We start from the raw sequence: 14,431 nt of genomic DNA, 5'->3' as shown, positions 1-14,431 counted from the left end.
TTATATGAACGGTCAACAAACCTCCAGCCAGAGGGAAATGACTTAATGAATTGACATCTTTGACATTTCATTTATTTTCTTCTTCTTCTCAGAGTTCAAAAGGAGGAATCGGTGAACATCCGCACTGCTGGAGGTCACCAGGGATGCTTTCTCCCACTGCGGACTTCAACCCAGATTCCCGAGGTGAATGCAGGTATTTCTTTCTCTCGTAGAGTCGACTGCAGCTCTGCATGAGCAAACGGGCCCTAAGAGGATCAGAGAGAAGCCTTCGCTAATCCTCTGATCAATACACATAACAAGCACAGCGCCAAAGACAAGGCACTCAAAGGACACGTCATCTGCTCTTTTAATTACGCCTAATGGTGGCCGTTTGAAATTAGAACATCTCACAAGTGAAACTAGAAATAAAATGTCCACTCGTGTCTTCTGATGTTAGTTTAGAACAATTTGATGGTTTGGGATCTTCCAACCGATTGTTTTTTAGCGGTCGGTAAATTTTTTTTCGTTCTGTGCAGCAAACATGTGGCGTTTTTTCGTGGCTAACAAAAACATGGCAACGGCTTGCAAGTTTGGACAAAGTTCACACGAAAAAACAAATAAACATCAAAACTAAATGACGGTAATGCCATCTATTCCTATTTGAATGAAGAACTAATGAAAATATCATAACATTTATGAACGCATGAATGAGATGGCAATGAAGCAACCATGTTCTAACAAAGCAGCTCGTAACAGCAGCTCATCTCTTCTGCTCTCAATCTCATCTCCTCCAAGTGATCCCAACCACCTCACTGTGTGTCCAGCCATTTATTTTTTCTGTCAGTCATTCACGATCTTCTTCTTGTCTTCTTTCGTTTTGTACACATTTGAGCTCCGCATTGCATTGATTATTATTCACGTTCGTTTTGGATTTGAAGTCAGTTTTTTTGGTTAAAGGTTTGATGGTATTAATTATTGGAGGCGTGTGTATTCAGGCGCAAACGTGTTCGTTTATCGTTTACCCATTATTAACAACATTATCCATTTTTATCCATTATTAAATTTTTATTAATAGCTACAAGCTTTTAGCTACTTCTTCCCACCATTGTCACTGCATTGATCAGAGGTAGTGTTTGCCTCCTCTTAATGTTTATGTCAGCTCAGCAAATTCAGATTTTTTGTTTTTGTTTATTGTTTCATTTTAAATAAGCTTTCACTATATAAATAATAAAATTGCTCCGCCATCCCATTTATGAGTGATGTTCAGAGTCACGGTTCAGAGGCAGTGGTCTGGGTGGTAGGGTCATCTACAGCATCGTCTTTGTACACCTCTCATATCTTTTGTGTTCATCCTCCCATCTGAGAGTGTTCTCCTGAGCTGGAGACACAATATCCTGAGGAGATCGATGGATCGGATCCTCGACAGACATGGCTTTTTTGCACAAAAATTGTTGATTGAATTGATATACATTTGATGGTGGTATTTGCACTGCTACTAGTTTCATTTTTAGTTCAGTTCATATACCAAAAAAAAAAAGAAAAGAGCACTGTAATTTCTAACATGTTTTTATTAAAACAAGAATACATTTTTAAGTTATGTAAGTTTTATTTTTTATTTTAAGTTCAAGAGGAATATAATGTTTTTGTTTAAATAAAAAAAGTAAATGTGTAATGTGTATGTGTGTTGTGTGTTATATAAAAGAAAATAATAAAAAATAAACCCGCTCTTTTTTTTTTTTCCCTTGCCCAAAAAGAATCGATAAGAGATCGAAGGAATCTCGAATCGATAAGCAGGGAAATATAAGGTATCGGAAATAAAAAAAATATCAATTCTCATCCCTACTCGTGTCAATAAATGAGTTTGACCCCCGTCCGACCAGGTGGTTGCGTAACAGGCCTTAGTTGACCAGTAACGCTGGAGAATGAGACGAACAGGGTTTAAATACACAGAAGGAAGGGGCAGGTGATTGGACACAGGTGGAAACAATCAGGGACAGGGCAGACAATCACAGGGACAGGAAGTGAGAGACGGGGACTTCAAAATAAGACAGGAAACAAGACACAGGTGGAAAAAAATCAGGGACAGGGCAGACAATCACAGAGACAGGAAGTGAGAGACGGGGACTTCAAAATAAGACAGGAAACAAGACACAGGTGGAAACATTTAGGGACAGGGCAGACAATCACAGAGACAGGAAGTGAGAGAAGGGGACTTCAAAATAAAACAGGAAACGAGACACAAAAACTACATTTCCTGACACATTAAGATCGAAGAGCTGCAATCTGCTTTGAGTTAGTTCTGAATATTACGTCTATAACCGATTACACATTTTACCAACATGTGATCCTTTTAAATGTATTTTTATTATACAGAAGGTTGTTTTTTCTTCTGCTTTCACCGACCAACAAACTAGTTATTTCACGGCCTGATGTTTGTTTAGTGAAATATACAAAAATATATATATTATAAATATATATATATTATAAATATATATATATATATATATATATATGTATATATAAATATATATATAGGACTCATTAACGAGCGCCCTTAGAAAAGTACTCGTCACCGGTTCACTTTCGAGAAAAACATGTTCCTGACCTGCCCGACCTTTGTGTTTCACCGACTCACTTGTTACCGAGCTGGTGTGTCATGTAAATTAGAGAAGCCGAAATGCCCTTTGGCTTCCTCAAGGCTCGTGTCAGCGGCGCTGGAGTTTAGGTCTAAATGTGACACTTTCCTCTTGCTCTTTACTTTCCTGTGGCAGAAGAAGAAAATAACCGAGGTGTACTGAGATCAAAACTCAAAGCGGGGAAAATAATTACAACTCATTATGTTCTGAAATGAGCAATCGAACCTCACGGGGCTACTAGAGTAGTATAAATATATATATAAACATATGTATTTTAATTTTAACTTGTAAAACAATACTTGACTCGTGATGCGGCCATTAAATAAAAATAAAACCTCACCAAAACAAATCTCAAAATGGAGAGGCGCGATATTAACGGCGGTAAAAAACAAAGCTATGGAGAAATAATGAAGACTTGTTGGAGAACCGTTTCTTAGACCTCAGATAATGTATTCAGTGCTTTATGTATTATCATCTAAATCAGCTTGCAACGAGACATTAAGTGTGCGAGTTCTGCCAGAAAGCACTTAAATGGATATTGAATTTTCAGGTTTCGGAGTCATCATTTACCAAAGAATCCCCTTGTGGTTGTACTTCGGATGCATCTTCCCCCCTTCAGGTGGGAGCGGCTCTTTATGTCATTTTGATTTAAACTAGAAGCTGAGAGACAATAAGCCCTTTTTTCCTTATCCTTGAAAATCATATCGGGAAAGACATGTTTGGACAGCTTTAAAAAAAAATCCCCAGTTGGACACATTAAATATGAATTTTGAGTGCTGGATCAATCGAATGCCTTTTGATTTAACCCTCCCCCGCCTTTCAAAGGGAATTCTCCCATGTCGAACTGTCCAGAAATATTTATATATATAAACTAGTGCTGTGAAAAATAATGCGTTAACGCGTTATGATTAAATTCCAGGATTAATTAGTTAATTTGTTTTAACGCATTTAACGCATGCGCAGAATGAGCTTCCAATACGTCTGTTGTTGGTCGTCTCTACAGCAGCTTGTCATTTCTGTCTCTACGTGTCGCGTTAACACGACTCCGATCTCCGTCACATCGGGACCAAAAAAAGTCACTTGCACCCCCCCTGCTACTGCTACTGATGCTACTGCCACTGCTGCTGCTACTGATGCTACTGCTACTACTCCTGCTGCTACTGATGCTACTGCTACTGATGCTACTGTAGGGCTCTCAAGTGTCACGCATTGAGCGTGAGACTCACGCATTTCGGTCTTAAGTCACGCACTCCCGCCACACATCGTATTTCTCACGCTGAAAAAAACTCTCGGCTATTTAATGTTTTAATGTGCCGCAGCACGCAAACATGAGCCGCGCTGCCCTCACCGTGGAGGAATCAAGCGCTCCCCTGGAGTTCTGCTGTGAGGTGCCACTTATGAGCCAATCCAAAAAAAGAAATGGGCTACACAATTGCCAATCAGAAAAAAAAACGTATCTGTTGTATCTGGGTAAGATTTAATCCAGCAACCAATGAAAATAAAGCATCCTGGAATTGCGTGCGACTGACTGATATCCGAAAATTTCGTTTTGCGGTGGGGGGGGGGGGGGGGCTGATGGAAATGTCACTCTTGCCTGTCTTCAAAACTTAAGAGCCCTGCTACTGATGCTACTGCTGCTGCTGCTGGTGGAAGTTAGCCCATGTGTTAGCGGGTGTGTGAACCCACAGCTGGAGAGGGACCACCAAACTCCCAGTTTAATTATTTTATTTTTTATGAAAGAAAGTGTGTCTAGACCAATATTCTTTAAGGGGACCCATAACTCCTAGTTGCCCTGCAGAGATAAGTGACTTTCCTTAACTGAGTGTGCCACAGGAGGAAAAGCCCACTGTCAGAAACACTCCTAATCAGGTTGGTCTGATTTATTCACGAGAGGTTCCTGAGATTTAATTTCATTTAGCTGACGCTTATATCCAGAGCGACTTACAATCATGTTGCATTCATACTCCGTAGACACGACTACTGGGAGAAATTCAGGGTTAAGTGACACATCAACTAGGGTGGGGATTGAACCGGCAACCCCTTGATTGAAAGACAGACCTGCTAACCGCTGACTCACAGTCATAACCACAATCCATGATCCCTTACTGTGACGAAATATTATTATAAAATCCCCAAAACTTTGGATGGTTATAATCTGGTGAACAGAATATTCATTTAGCATGAATTTATTTTTAGAAATATATTCAGATTTTAGAAAATTTTCATTTAATTGTGTGGGAAAAGACACAAATGTAAAAAAACAAATCTAAGATTAAAAGTATTAAAAGAAAAATTAAAAGTACGAGAAAAGTGCACGTCACCATCTGACCATGTGATTGTTTTCTGCATCTGTCCTGAAGTCTTTACTCGACGCTACTCAAAGGCCTCCAGGCTTCATCATTGATCACTGTGATCATTATCTGGTCTGCTTCATCCCCATCAGGCTGCCTCGTGCCAGCCTCCTCCGTCAGCCCGCATCCCTAATTGATGGTACTAGAGGAGAGTTATTTGAATGGATTACCGTAAAGAGCATCATGGATTAGCCTGCGAGGGACACGGATCCCATGAGGGAGCCTTAAACTGGCCACATAAAGTGATTATAGAACATCTGTATGGTCGGCAATTATTGGGCTCCCTCCTCATCAAAGGAATTTAACCCTTCCTTCGCTTTTTTGCTCGCATTTTTGCTCGATTCAATTCAGTTTATTTCATATAGCCCGATATCAATCAAGCTTGATGCATCAACTCGTGGAACAACCACTGGTTGTAAATGAAGCATTGGTTTATGTCCCTGCAGGAGTGAATTAGTTACCATTACATTACATTACATGTCATTTAGCTTATAATAAGTGCATTTAACCATGAGTACTAACTCAACAACAAGAATCAAGAAGTAAAATTCCCTCAAGGAAGCCAAATTACAAAAATACCATAAGTACGTGTCGTGCATGTGCCACTGAGGTGCTAATCTGTTCCTAGGACGTCAAGCTGGTGGAACATGGTGACTATATACGAGCGTCCCGTCTCTTTAGGCGAGAGCGATGCAACGCACCACACCCTGCATGGCAGCACGATCCATATTCAGAGGGCTAAGAGGCTGCTTTGCACTTCTCTGATTGACGACTGGTGCGATCACTTCATTGCCGCGACGTTCGATCAGCGTGAGAGACAATAGTGCCTCCTCGGTGCTTCTGTTCTCGTCAAAGTGTCATCAGCCCTAATGTAGTGTAATGTCAAGAGATCACGTTCCTCACTCCGTGCCCCCTGAGCCCATTCATTATGGGGTGAGAGCATCATCTACAGGAGATGTGGCCGCCCTGAGATTAAAGGCGTTGCCCTGCAGAAGATAAGTGGATCCAAATTAGATGGGACATGTCTTCAGTAAATATTCTGTGAAGTCGTTTGTTTTTCATATAGTGGTATTTACGAAATAAAAAAGCTTTAACTGCTTTAAACTGAGAGTTGTGTGCATGATAGACTTTTTTGTGTGTAACAATGCTGCCGTCACCAAGGTCTCTCTGCACATAAGTAATGATTGAGATTCTTGTTGTTATGAGTCATTACATAGTTATTTTTATACCTTCGAGGTGGAGATATTCTCATTTTAAGAGAACAGCCGCTTCTCAGAGTTTAGCCTAAAATATAGATTATGTTTTATGAGCCGTGCATGAATACATTTATATTCCTTTTGTTCACGAAAAAAAGGTCATTCGCAGGCAAATAAACGTACAGTGTATGTTCCCTATAATGACGTTACTTTGTGATTATCAACAGCAATATGAACATTCACTGCATTTATACAATTAGGAAAAGGCACGAGGCGTCAAGGCGATAAAACAATATGAAGTATCTCCAGAACCCATATGGAACAATAAGGTTATGCAAAAAAACAAACCAATTATTGCCCACAATGCATCTTTCCTACAAATGCGTTGTAAACAAAGCCGAAAGGAGACTCCGATGATTGCCTTCTGGAGCCCGTATAAACCCATACAGCCAATCAACACGGGGTTGGCTCTTAATAATGATGTCATCTGTGTTCATGAAGACGTGCTCGTGCAGCCGGGCTGCGACTTCGCGGTGAGGGAGGCAATCGTGGAAGGAAATTAATGAAAGTTACGATAGGGCCGCGCAGGTCTGACAGGCAGCTGTCAGCCGGTCGTTACGGACCCCGCTCCCTCCTGGAGCTCTTTCCACATCGATGATAGCGCTTCTGAAATCATGAAACCTCACTTCTTCTCCTCTCATTAAATGCCACTCAGTCAGTCAGACGAAAGCCTCTCCTGTGTCTGGTCAAACGAGAGCAAATAAAACGAGGTAACTCCACCTGTTGTTGTGCAACACATATTGTAATCACGTTTTCCTGAGTGAGACAGGAGGAGATAATTGAGGCTCGGGTTTATCGCCCGCACAGAGAAGGATTAAAAACCTTGAGGCCACGCCCCTTTTAAAGAAAGATCTCTGGTCATCTGCTTCCGTTTCTTCTTCTCAAGCTCTTCACTTCTGTCGTCTCTTTAACGACTAACTTTTTTCTTCTTTTCTAAGACGTTATCCAATATGATGCTTTTTTTTCTCGTTTGAGAGGCATGAAACATGCTGTAAAAACAAGTCTTTAAATACATTTGATGGGCACGACTGAGTAAATGTAATGTGACTCACTGTTTACAATAAGGAGCTCAAACTGATCTCATCTGTCTCACTTTGAATCTTGTTTAGTCGTTTTCCTTAAGAAGTTTTCTTCGCTCTGTAAGATAACAAGCTCGCAGGAGATGAGATGCTCTAATGAGAACCATTTTGCCACAGTATCATTTGATAAACCTTTTGCAGATATCATTTCAGTACGTTTTAATATGTCTCCGCCCCACTTCATTATTCAAAACATCACTTTTTAAAAACATGAGCTATAATTCCCATCATATCCTGCTGTGTTTGTTTATTTTCTATATTAAACAGGAAGTGACCTCATCAGGATGATTCATGTGTTTTCCGTCTCCCCTGTGCTTCTTCATTCCCGTATCCCTTTTCAGATAATAGCCCTTACAGCTTGAAGGTTGCACCTCAAATGGATTATAGATTAGTATCAGTGTCTGACTGTCCTACTTGGGCGGTAATGTGTCACGACTGCGGGTCGTGAAAAGCTATCGGAGGTGTAATAAACCTCTTCTATGAAAACAACAGATTAGTGATGAGAGTAGATTAGTCAATACGTTAAATGTATCCAAGTCACGGGCAACATTTGTCTCCAGCTGTCTGCGATCAAGATTCACGTGTATCCAGGTTAGCTGGAAGTCAACGTGGCCGTGAGCTGGAAGCCCGGAGCATATTAAACAGAGGATACAGGTGACGGGTACCACACTTGAAGGAATACTTTATTGTCAGCATTCTCCAACACACTGACGAGGAGCTCTTATTCTCTAAAGCACGAACAGGAATATCAACATGGTACTCGTCTAACATACTCAACTTCTGAACCCAGGACAGGTCAACCCCGCCTCCCCTCTGCTCCACCAATCACAGGCACGCCCCTCGAGCAGCGTGCACGCTGCCTCCCTGTGATAGACGACGGACCCCTACAAATACAAAACCCACTTTACAGGGTCGCTACAATATATAGAAGTCCACATATCGAGTCATCTATAACAAATGAAGGCTTAGCATCAAAATAGGTAGCTTAAATATTCAATTAATGATTGAAATAGATAGCTAAACCTGTGAGATACATGGTTAAAATAGATAGCTAAATTTATGAGATGCATGGTTAAAATAGATAGCTAAATTCATGAGATGCATGGTTAAAATAGATGGCTAAACTTATGAGATACATGGTTAAAATAGATATTTAAACATATGAGATACATGGTTAAAATAGATATTTAAATATATGAGATACAAGGTTAAAATAGATATTTAAACATATGAGATACATGGTTAAAATAGATATTTAAACTTATGAGATACAAGGTTAAAATAGATATTTAAACATATGAGATACATGGTTAAAATAGATATTTAAACATATGAAATACATGGTTAAAATAGATATTTAAACATATGAAATACATGGTTAAAATAGATATTTAAACATATGAGATACATGGATAAAATAGATATTTAAACATATGCGATACATGGTTAAAATAGATATTTAAACATATGAGATACATGGTTAAAATAGATATTTAAATATATGAGATACAAGGTTAAAATAGATATTTAAACATATGAGATACATGGTTAAAATAGATATTTAAACTTATGAGATACAAGGTTAAAATAGATATTTAAACATATGAGATACATGGTTAAAATAGATATTTAAACATATGAAATACATGGTTAAAATAGATATTTAAACATATGAAATACATGGTTAAAATAGATATTTAAACATATGCGATACATGGTTAAAATAGATATTTAAACATATGAGATACATGGTTAAAATATATAGCTAAACTTATGAGATACATGGTTTAAAAAACGTGGCTAAAAGGAATGGATAAACAGCTGGAATAGCTCTTAATGGTTAAGATAGATCCTCAGTGTAATAGATAAAGAGCAGTCTCTTTTAAGAGTAAATTGTGTAACTGAATCAATTTGACTGAAATCTTCTCTTTCTACTTTGTGGAAAGAGCAGATTTCATGGGTGAAATGATTAATCCCGTCACATACGGCGTCTCCCCGCTATGTAATCTATCTTGTCATGTGACCTTTCTACTTTGTTGTAGAATGATAATTGCCTCTGCCTCGTCTCCTTAGCAGGTTATGGCACAGATGACATTTATTGACTACACACCCTTGAACAAGTATTTTGCAAGAAGTCTGCAAAAAGGCAATGTTGTCGAGGAGCATCTGTGAAACACAGCCAGGTTTTTTTTTTTATGTATATATATATATATATAAATCGAGGACTTGTATTTATCCATGCTGGTGATGGAACCGGCTGTTAAAAAGCTCATTAGAGCGTTCGCTTCCTTAAATAGTGAATGATGTATTCGAATGAAATCTCTGCCAGGGACGAGGCATATGTGTGAAGAAAACGTGAATGGCATTGTTATAGCTGTGACAACCACAGTGTTGCATGTGAGAGCTACTGAAGCACAAGGGGCTTATTTGTAACCACTGTTTATTGCAATAATTCCCCTTTGTGGAGAGTAAAAAAACATTTTCTTTTGGGTTTTTTTTCTTCCCCCGCCCACATTTGTGGAGGTGAATTCAAATGAGCAAAAAAGCAATAAAAATGCAAATTATGACACAATATTCCCAGAGCATTTTATATGTGTTCATCCCCGCTAATGGCCATTAGCATTCAAAGCATTTATTTGGTGCATCCTCCCTCGCTAACTGGGGTGAAAGTCCTCCCGGTGTCGTACCTGTCATCTAGCGTTGGGATCTTGCTCAAGGGTACGCTTCGCTTCCTGCGGCGCGCCCGAGAAACCTTTTTCACTGGAGCACGAGCTTCCTGTTGCATCCGCGGCCCCTCATTGAGCCTGAGAGAATTCTCCTCGTCAGAAACAATAACTTCCCTTTCAACGTTTTATTACTCGACGTATAGCCGTCGCACAAGGCGGTTGTTTCCATTCGCCTCCCTCGGGTTTCCTTTTCATTCCAGATCAGATTGCAGCGTCGGGAAAAGTCAGACTTTCCGAACATCCTTGTTTGCGCCGATTGATTTTTTCTCGTCACCTTGTTCAACGGTGATAGCTTACACCTTTTGGGTTCTGTAAAAAGGAGCTGTAAACCTTCAAACGTAGTCTTTAAAAAGCTAACTCTTACACTACCGTTCAAAGGTTTGGGGTCACCCAGACAATCTGGTGTTTTCCATGCAAACTCACACTTTTATTTATCTAATGAATTGCAAAATGAAGAGAAAATATAGTCAAGATATTGACAAGGTTAGAAATAATGATTTTTTTTATTGAAATATACATTTTATTTTTCAAACTTGTCGCTCAAAGGAAGTCCAGTTTTAGAGCTTCTCTCAACAGCAAAACTGTTTTCAGCTGCGCTCACATAAAAAGGGTTTTCTACCCCTCCGTTAGTCTTCTAAGGCGATAACACAATGTACCATTAGAACACTGGAGATGGGCCTCTACACACCTATGTAGAGACTTCATTAAACACCAAAGAATAGTCATTTACCACATTAACAACGTATAGAGAGTATTTATGATTAATTTAATGTTATCTTTATTTAAAAATCTGTGCTTTTCTTTGAAAAATAAGGACATTTCTCAGTGACCCCAAACTTTTGAACGATAGTGTACGTATATATAATCTCAATGTCATAATGTTCTCTTCCTCATCCTGCCGGATGGTCAAAGAACATTTTACTTTTACTTTTATTATATAATAATGTTGAAGCTCTGTTCTTGTGCTTCAGTATTTGACACTGCGTTAACAAATCACAGCGCCGCACCAACGTAAAGCTTATTTAGCCTTTCTCCGATTCATCTGCGTACAATATTGATCAGCCCAACAGAATCTTTTATATTGTTTAAACTGTGATCCACTGCTCTACGTACGCGTTCGCCGGATGTCTTTCAATATGTTCCAGGCGGTCATCCGACGCGGGGGAACGGCTGCTCCGCCCTCCCGCAGCCTGTCAATCAGAACACCGAGGGCAGGTCGAGCTGCCGGTCAGACGCACGGTGCTGCAATACAGCGAAATTGAATTAGCTCCGGTCGTATTCTGAAGGTTAATTGGTGGGGGAAAGCTCAGCTCAGCATGGACGAGGGAAATCCACAAAGATAAGGGGAGGGGAGCGAGTCTCATCACAGATTTTGTCAGCATATTCTCTAAATATAAGATTTTAATAAACACGTAAAGAGGCTCGACGCCCAGCGAGCCTGTTAAATCCACCTGATCGGTGAGTTTTTCCACGAGTTCCTGTCGCGCCCGGGGCTGCTCGGCGGCAGCCCTCCCGCGTTAGCCCGACTTGTCATGAGTCAGCAGCAAGAGAGGCCGGCAGCCGCTTCGGCTCGGAGGCCAAAATAACGTGCCGAGCTGATGGTCAGTTGATGGCCTGGAAAATTGCATTTAAACCTTAAGGTGTTATTCAAACTTGTGTTTCACTCTCAAAACGTACTGAATTAAATTAAACTCCGGCTTCGCTCCCGTCTCTTTGATAAATGCTTTCCAGCGCCCGCTTGGCCTTTTTTTGTGTTGCCCCTCTTCAGTGTGCATCCCGTGGAGCTGAACGAGGGGGTTTGGGGTTCCAGAATACAGTTCAGTGCCGAGTTCACAGCACTCGTTTTTGAAGAAAAAATCGGCGTCGTGCACGCTCGAGCAGGAAGCACCTTTCTGCTCCCCTTGTTTTCTGATTCATTCTGCCAAACGGCTTTCATTCTCCCTGCAGGCTTTTTTTTGTCTGCATCGGTGCGGCGTGATTCCACGCTATACTTTACAGAGAGGTGTCGCCCCAAAGTAGAGCTTTTAGTTTTGTAATGAGATTTTTTTTTTTTTTTTTACTCGTCCAAGCGCGACTCGTGCTCGGTCTGAAGAACTCTTGATACACTGAAGAACAATAGAGTGAGATATTGGGAATTTACAAGAGATGGCAGGGCAGTAAGTCATTTAAAGTTTTACAAAGTATGACACCTGCGTGGAATACCAAGCAGTAAGCCGTCGGAATGTAACTTTCCAAACACGTTTGATATTCAGCATGCCTATACATCCGTATCCGCCCAACCTTTGCAGATTTTGGCCTTAATTATCCCAAAAGCTTCTGTTGTTTGACATTTAGCACTAATGCATCATCGGCATTAATTCAGATCCACTCACACTTCAGCGATACTTTACACACTCGTGCTCATTTGCAGCTAATTAGCAGGGAGCAGTACTAATTGGCAGCAAGAAGATGACACTTGTCCTTAAATTTCATTTAATCATCTCAGAAGAACTTCCAATACATCTCGGATGTTTGATTATGAGGAAAAGTAACACAAATGCATGTCGATGTGCATTCGTTTTGATTTGTTTCCTCAACAATTATAGTAATGTCTCTTTTCTTTTTAAATGGCAAGTCAGACGTGAGGTGTTCAGTGAGCAGCTGCGATGATGAATAAATCACAGCTTATGAATACACAATCAGATTATTTATCGCCGACGTACAAAGAATTTGTTTTGGTGTATCGATGCATGACATGAGTACAGTAAGAGATTTATTGCACTTATCAACTCATTAACTATTCCCAACAATACATAAATTAAACATTTTTAAAAACATGTGTGGTAATTTAACTCGTGAAAATGTATTTACCGAGTGGCATTGAAAGAAAATAAAAATGTACACCGCCCGCGTTACTTATTCACCCTTACATGCTTTGTCTTGCTCTCTCTGAACCCGGGACTTTTTTCAGCACTGGGAGCTTGGATCTCATTTGAACCTAACACTGCGTTTACAAAAACATTTGACAGAGAATGAATGAAAATATCAAAGGGAAGGCGGCCATTTTGCCTCATTGTTTACCAGAAAGATTTGTATACAGAGGGCAGGTGTCATGATCTGGAGTTTTCCTGTCTTATTTTGAAGTCACCGTCTCTCGTTTCCCCCGTTTCCCTGCACTTCCTTCCCTGTGATTGTCTGTTTTGTTCCTGATTGTTTCCTTCCGTGTGAATATCTAGCCCCGCCCTCATTGTTTCCACCTGTGTCTCGTTCCCCAGTGTATTTAGTCTGTGTCTTCCTGCATGATGTCGACAGAGCGCTTTTGTTTCCTCCCGTTGCCAGACTGTGGTTCTGCTCGGTTCAATTAAAGAAACCTTTTGTTTGAAGACTAAACCGGAATCTGACTCCTTGTGCTTCTTTTGGGTCCGTGTTCTGCCCTCACCCTACAACAGCAGGTTTAAAAGCTCAACACATGTTCTTAAAAATGAGTTATGATGAGATAACACTCGTGCGAGGCAGAAGCAGAACATGTTAGCTGTGTTGTGGTCCGCCTGAGAAGCTCTAACTCCAACATGGAGCAACAATTCCACATTAAACAGGGTTCGTAGGGTCATGGAAAACCTGGAAAAGTCATGGAATTTTAAAATGGGCAATTCCAGGCCTGCAAAAGTCATGGAAAAAACTTAAATCATAACAGTTTTGGAAAAGTCCTGGAAACTTGTTAAAATCACATCTTCATTTATGCAGAGTTTGAAATAATTAATATATTTTTTAAAGAAAGACGCTCAAAATATAGGCCAGCGATAGCTCTCAATACGCAACATTTTCTATTGTTTTCATGTTTATACCGAGATTTCAGTTTGGTCATGGAAATTTGGTTTAAAGTCCTGGAAAAGTCATGGAAATCCATTTGTCAAAATGTGTAAGAAGCCTGATTAAAATACATCTGCAGGTATCACCATACTCACGATGCTTCTTATAAACTTTTTTGAAACCTGAATCTGAAGTGTCCTTCTTCATCACGGAGGTCAACTTGTGTGAAATTCGAATGAGAAATCAAGCAAACGATGTTAAATCTAACACTTTTTAACAGTGAATTAGCTGAACATCACCACATTTATTACTTGTTATTTCAGCCTCAAGAAGTCCCAATGTCCATGCAGGACTACAAGGCTTCGCCTGGAAGACAAATACACACAGTGCTCTATACCTTTTAACTAAAAAGTGCTTTTGCTGCGCTCCCATCTCCTGAAGCGCTGAACCTTTTAGCAATAAGGAGTAACACATGACCATCAATTATTTTCTAGGCAATTTTCCCAGAGTAATTAATGCATGAGTTTAATATCCTCTGACACAACCCGAGCATATGTGCCCTCCGTTCTCCTTCCCCGCGAAGCCATTCAGTTCCTCAACGAGCACAATGTTTAC

General features: G+C 40.0%; 1 protein-coding gene across 3 annotated transcripts in view; it reads left to right on the top strand.

The window, feature by feature from the left end:
- elfn1a (extracellular leucine-rich repeat and fibronectin type III domain containing 1a) overlaps positions 1–14,431 on the top strand; it is a 74,500-nt gene that overhangs the window by 50,731 nt on the left and 9,338 nt on the right. For 2 of the 3 annotated variants that reach the window (XM_056408003.1, XM_056408001.1), the window contains exon 2: positions 93–183. The gene's annotated coding sequence lies outside the window, so the exon portion shown is untranslated. Of the gene's footprint in view, positions 1–92; positions 194–14,431 lie in introns of all 3 variants that reach the window. The other variant, XM_056408002.1, reaches the window with a different exon arrangement.

The sequence above is a fragment of the Pseudoliparis swirei genome, chromosome 23 (assembly GCF_029220125.1).
Source record: "Pseudoliparis swirei isolate HS2019 ecotype Mariana Trench chromosome 23, NWPU_hadal_v1, whole genome shotgun sequence".
NCBI classification, from domain to species: domain Eukaryota; kingdom Metazoa; phylum Chordata; class Actinopteri; order Perciformes; family Liparidae; genus Pseudoliparis; species Pseudoliparis swirei.
This window is presented reverse-complemented; position numbering and strand designations above follow the sequence as displayed.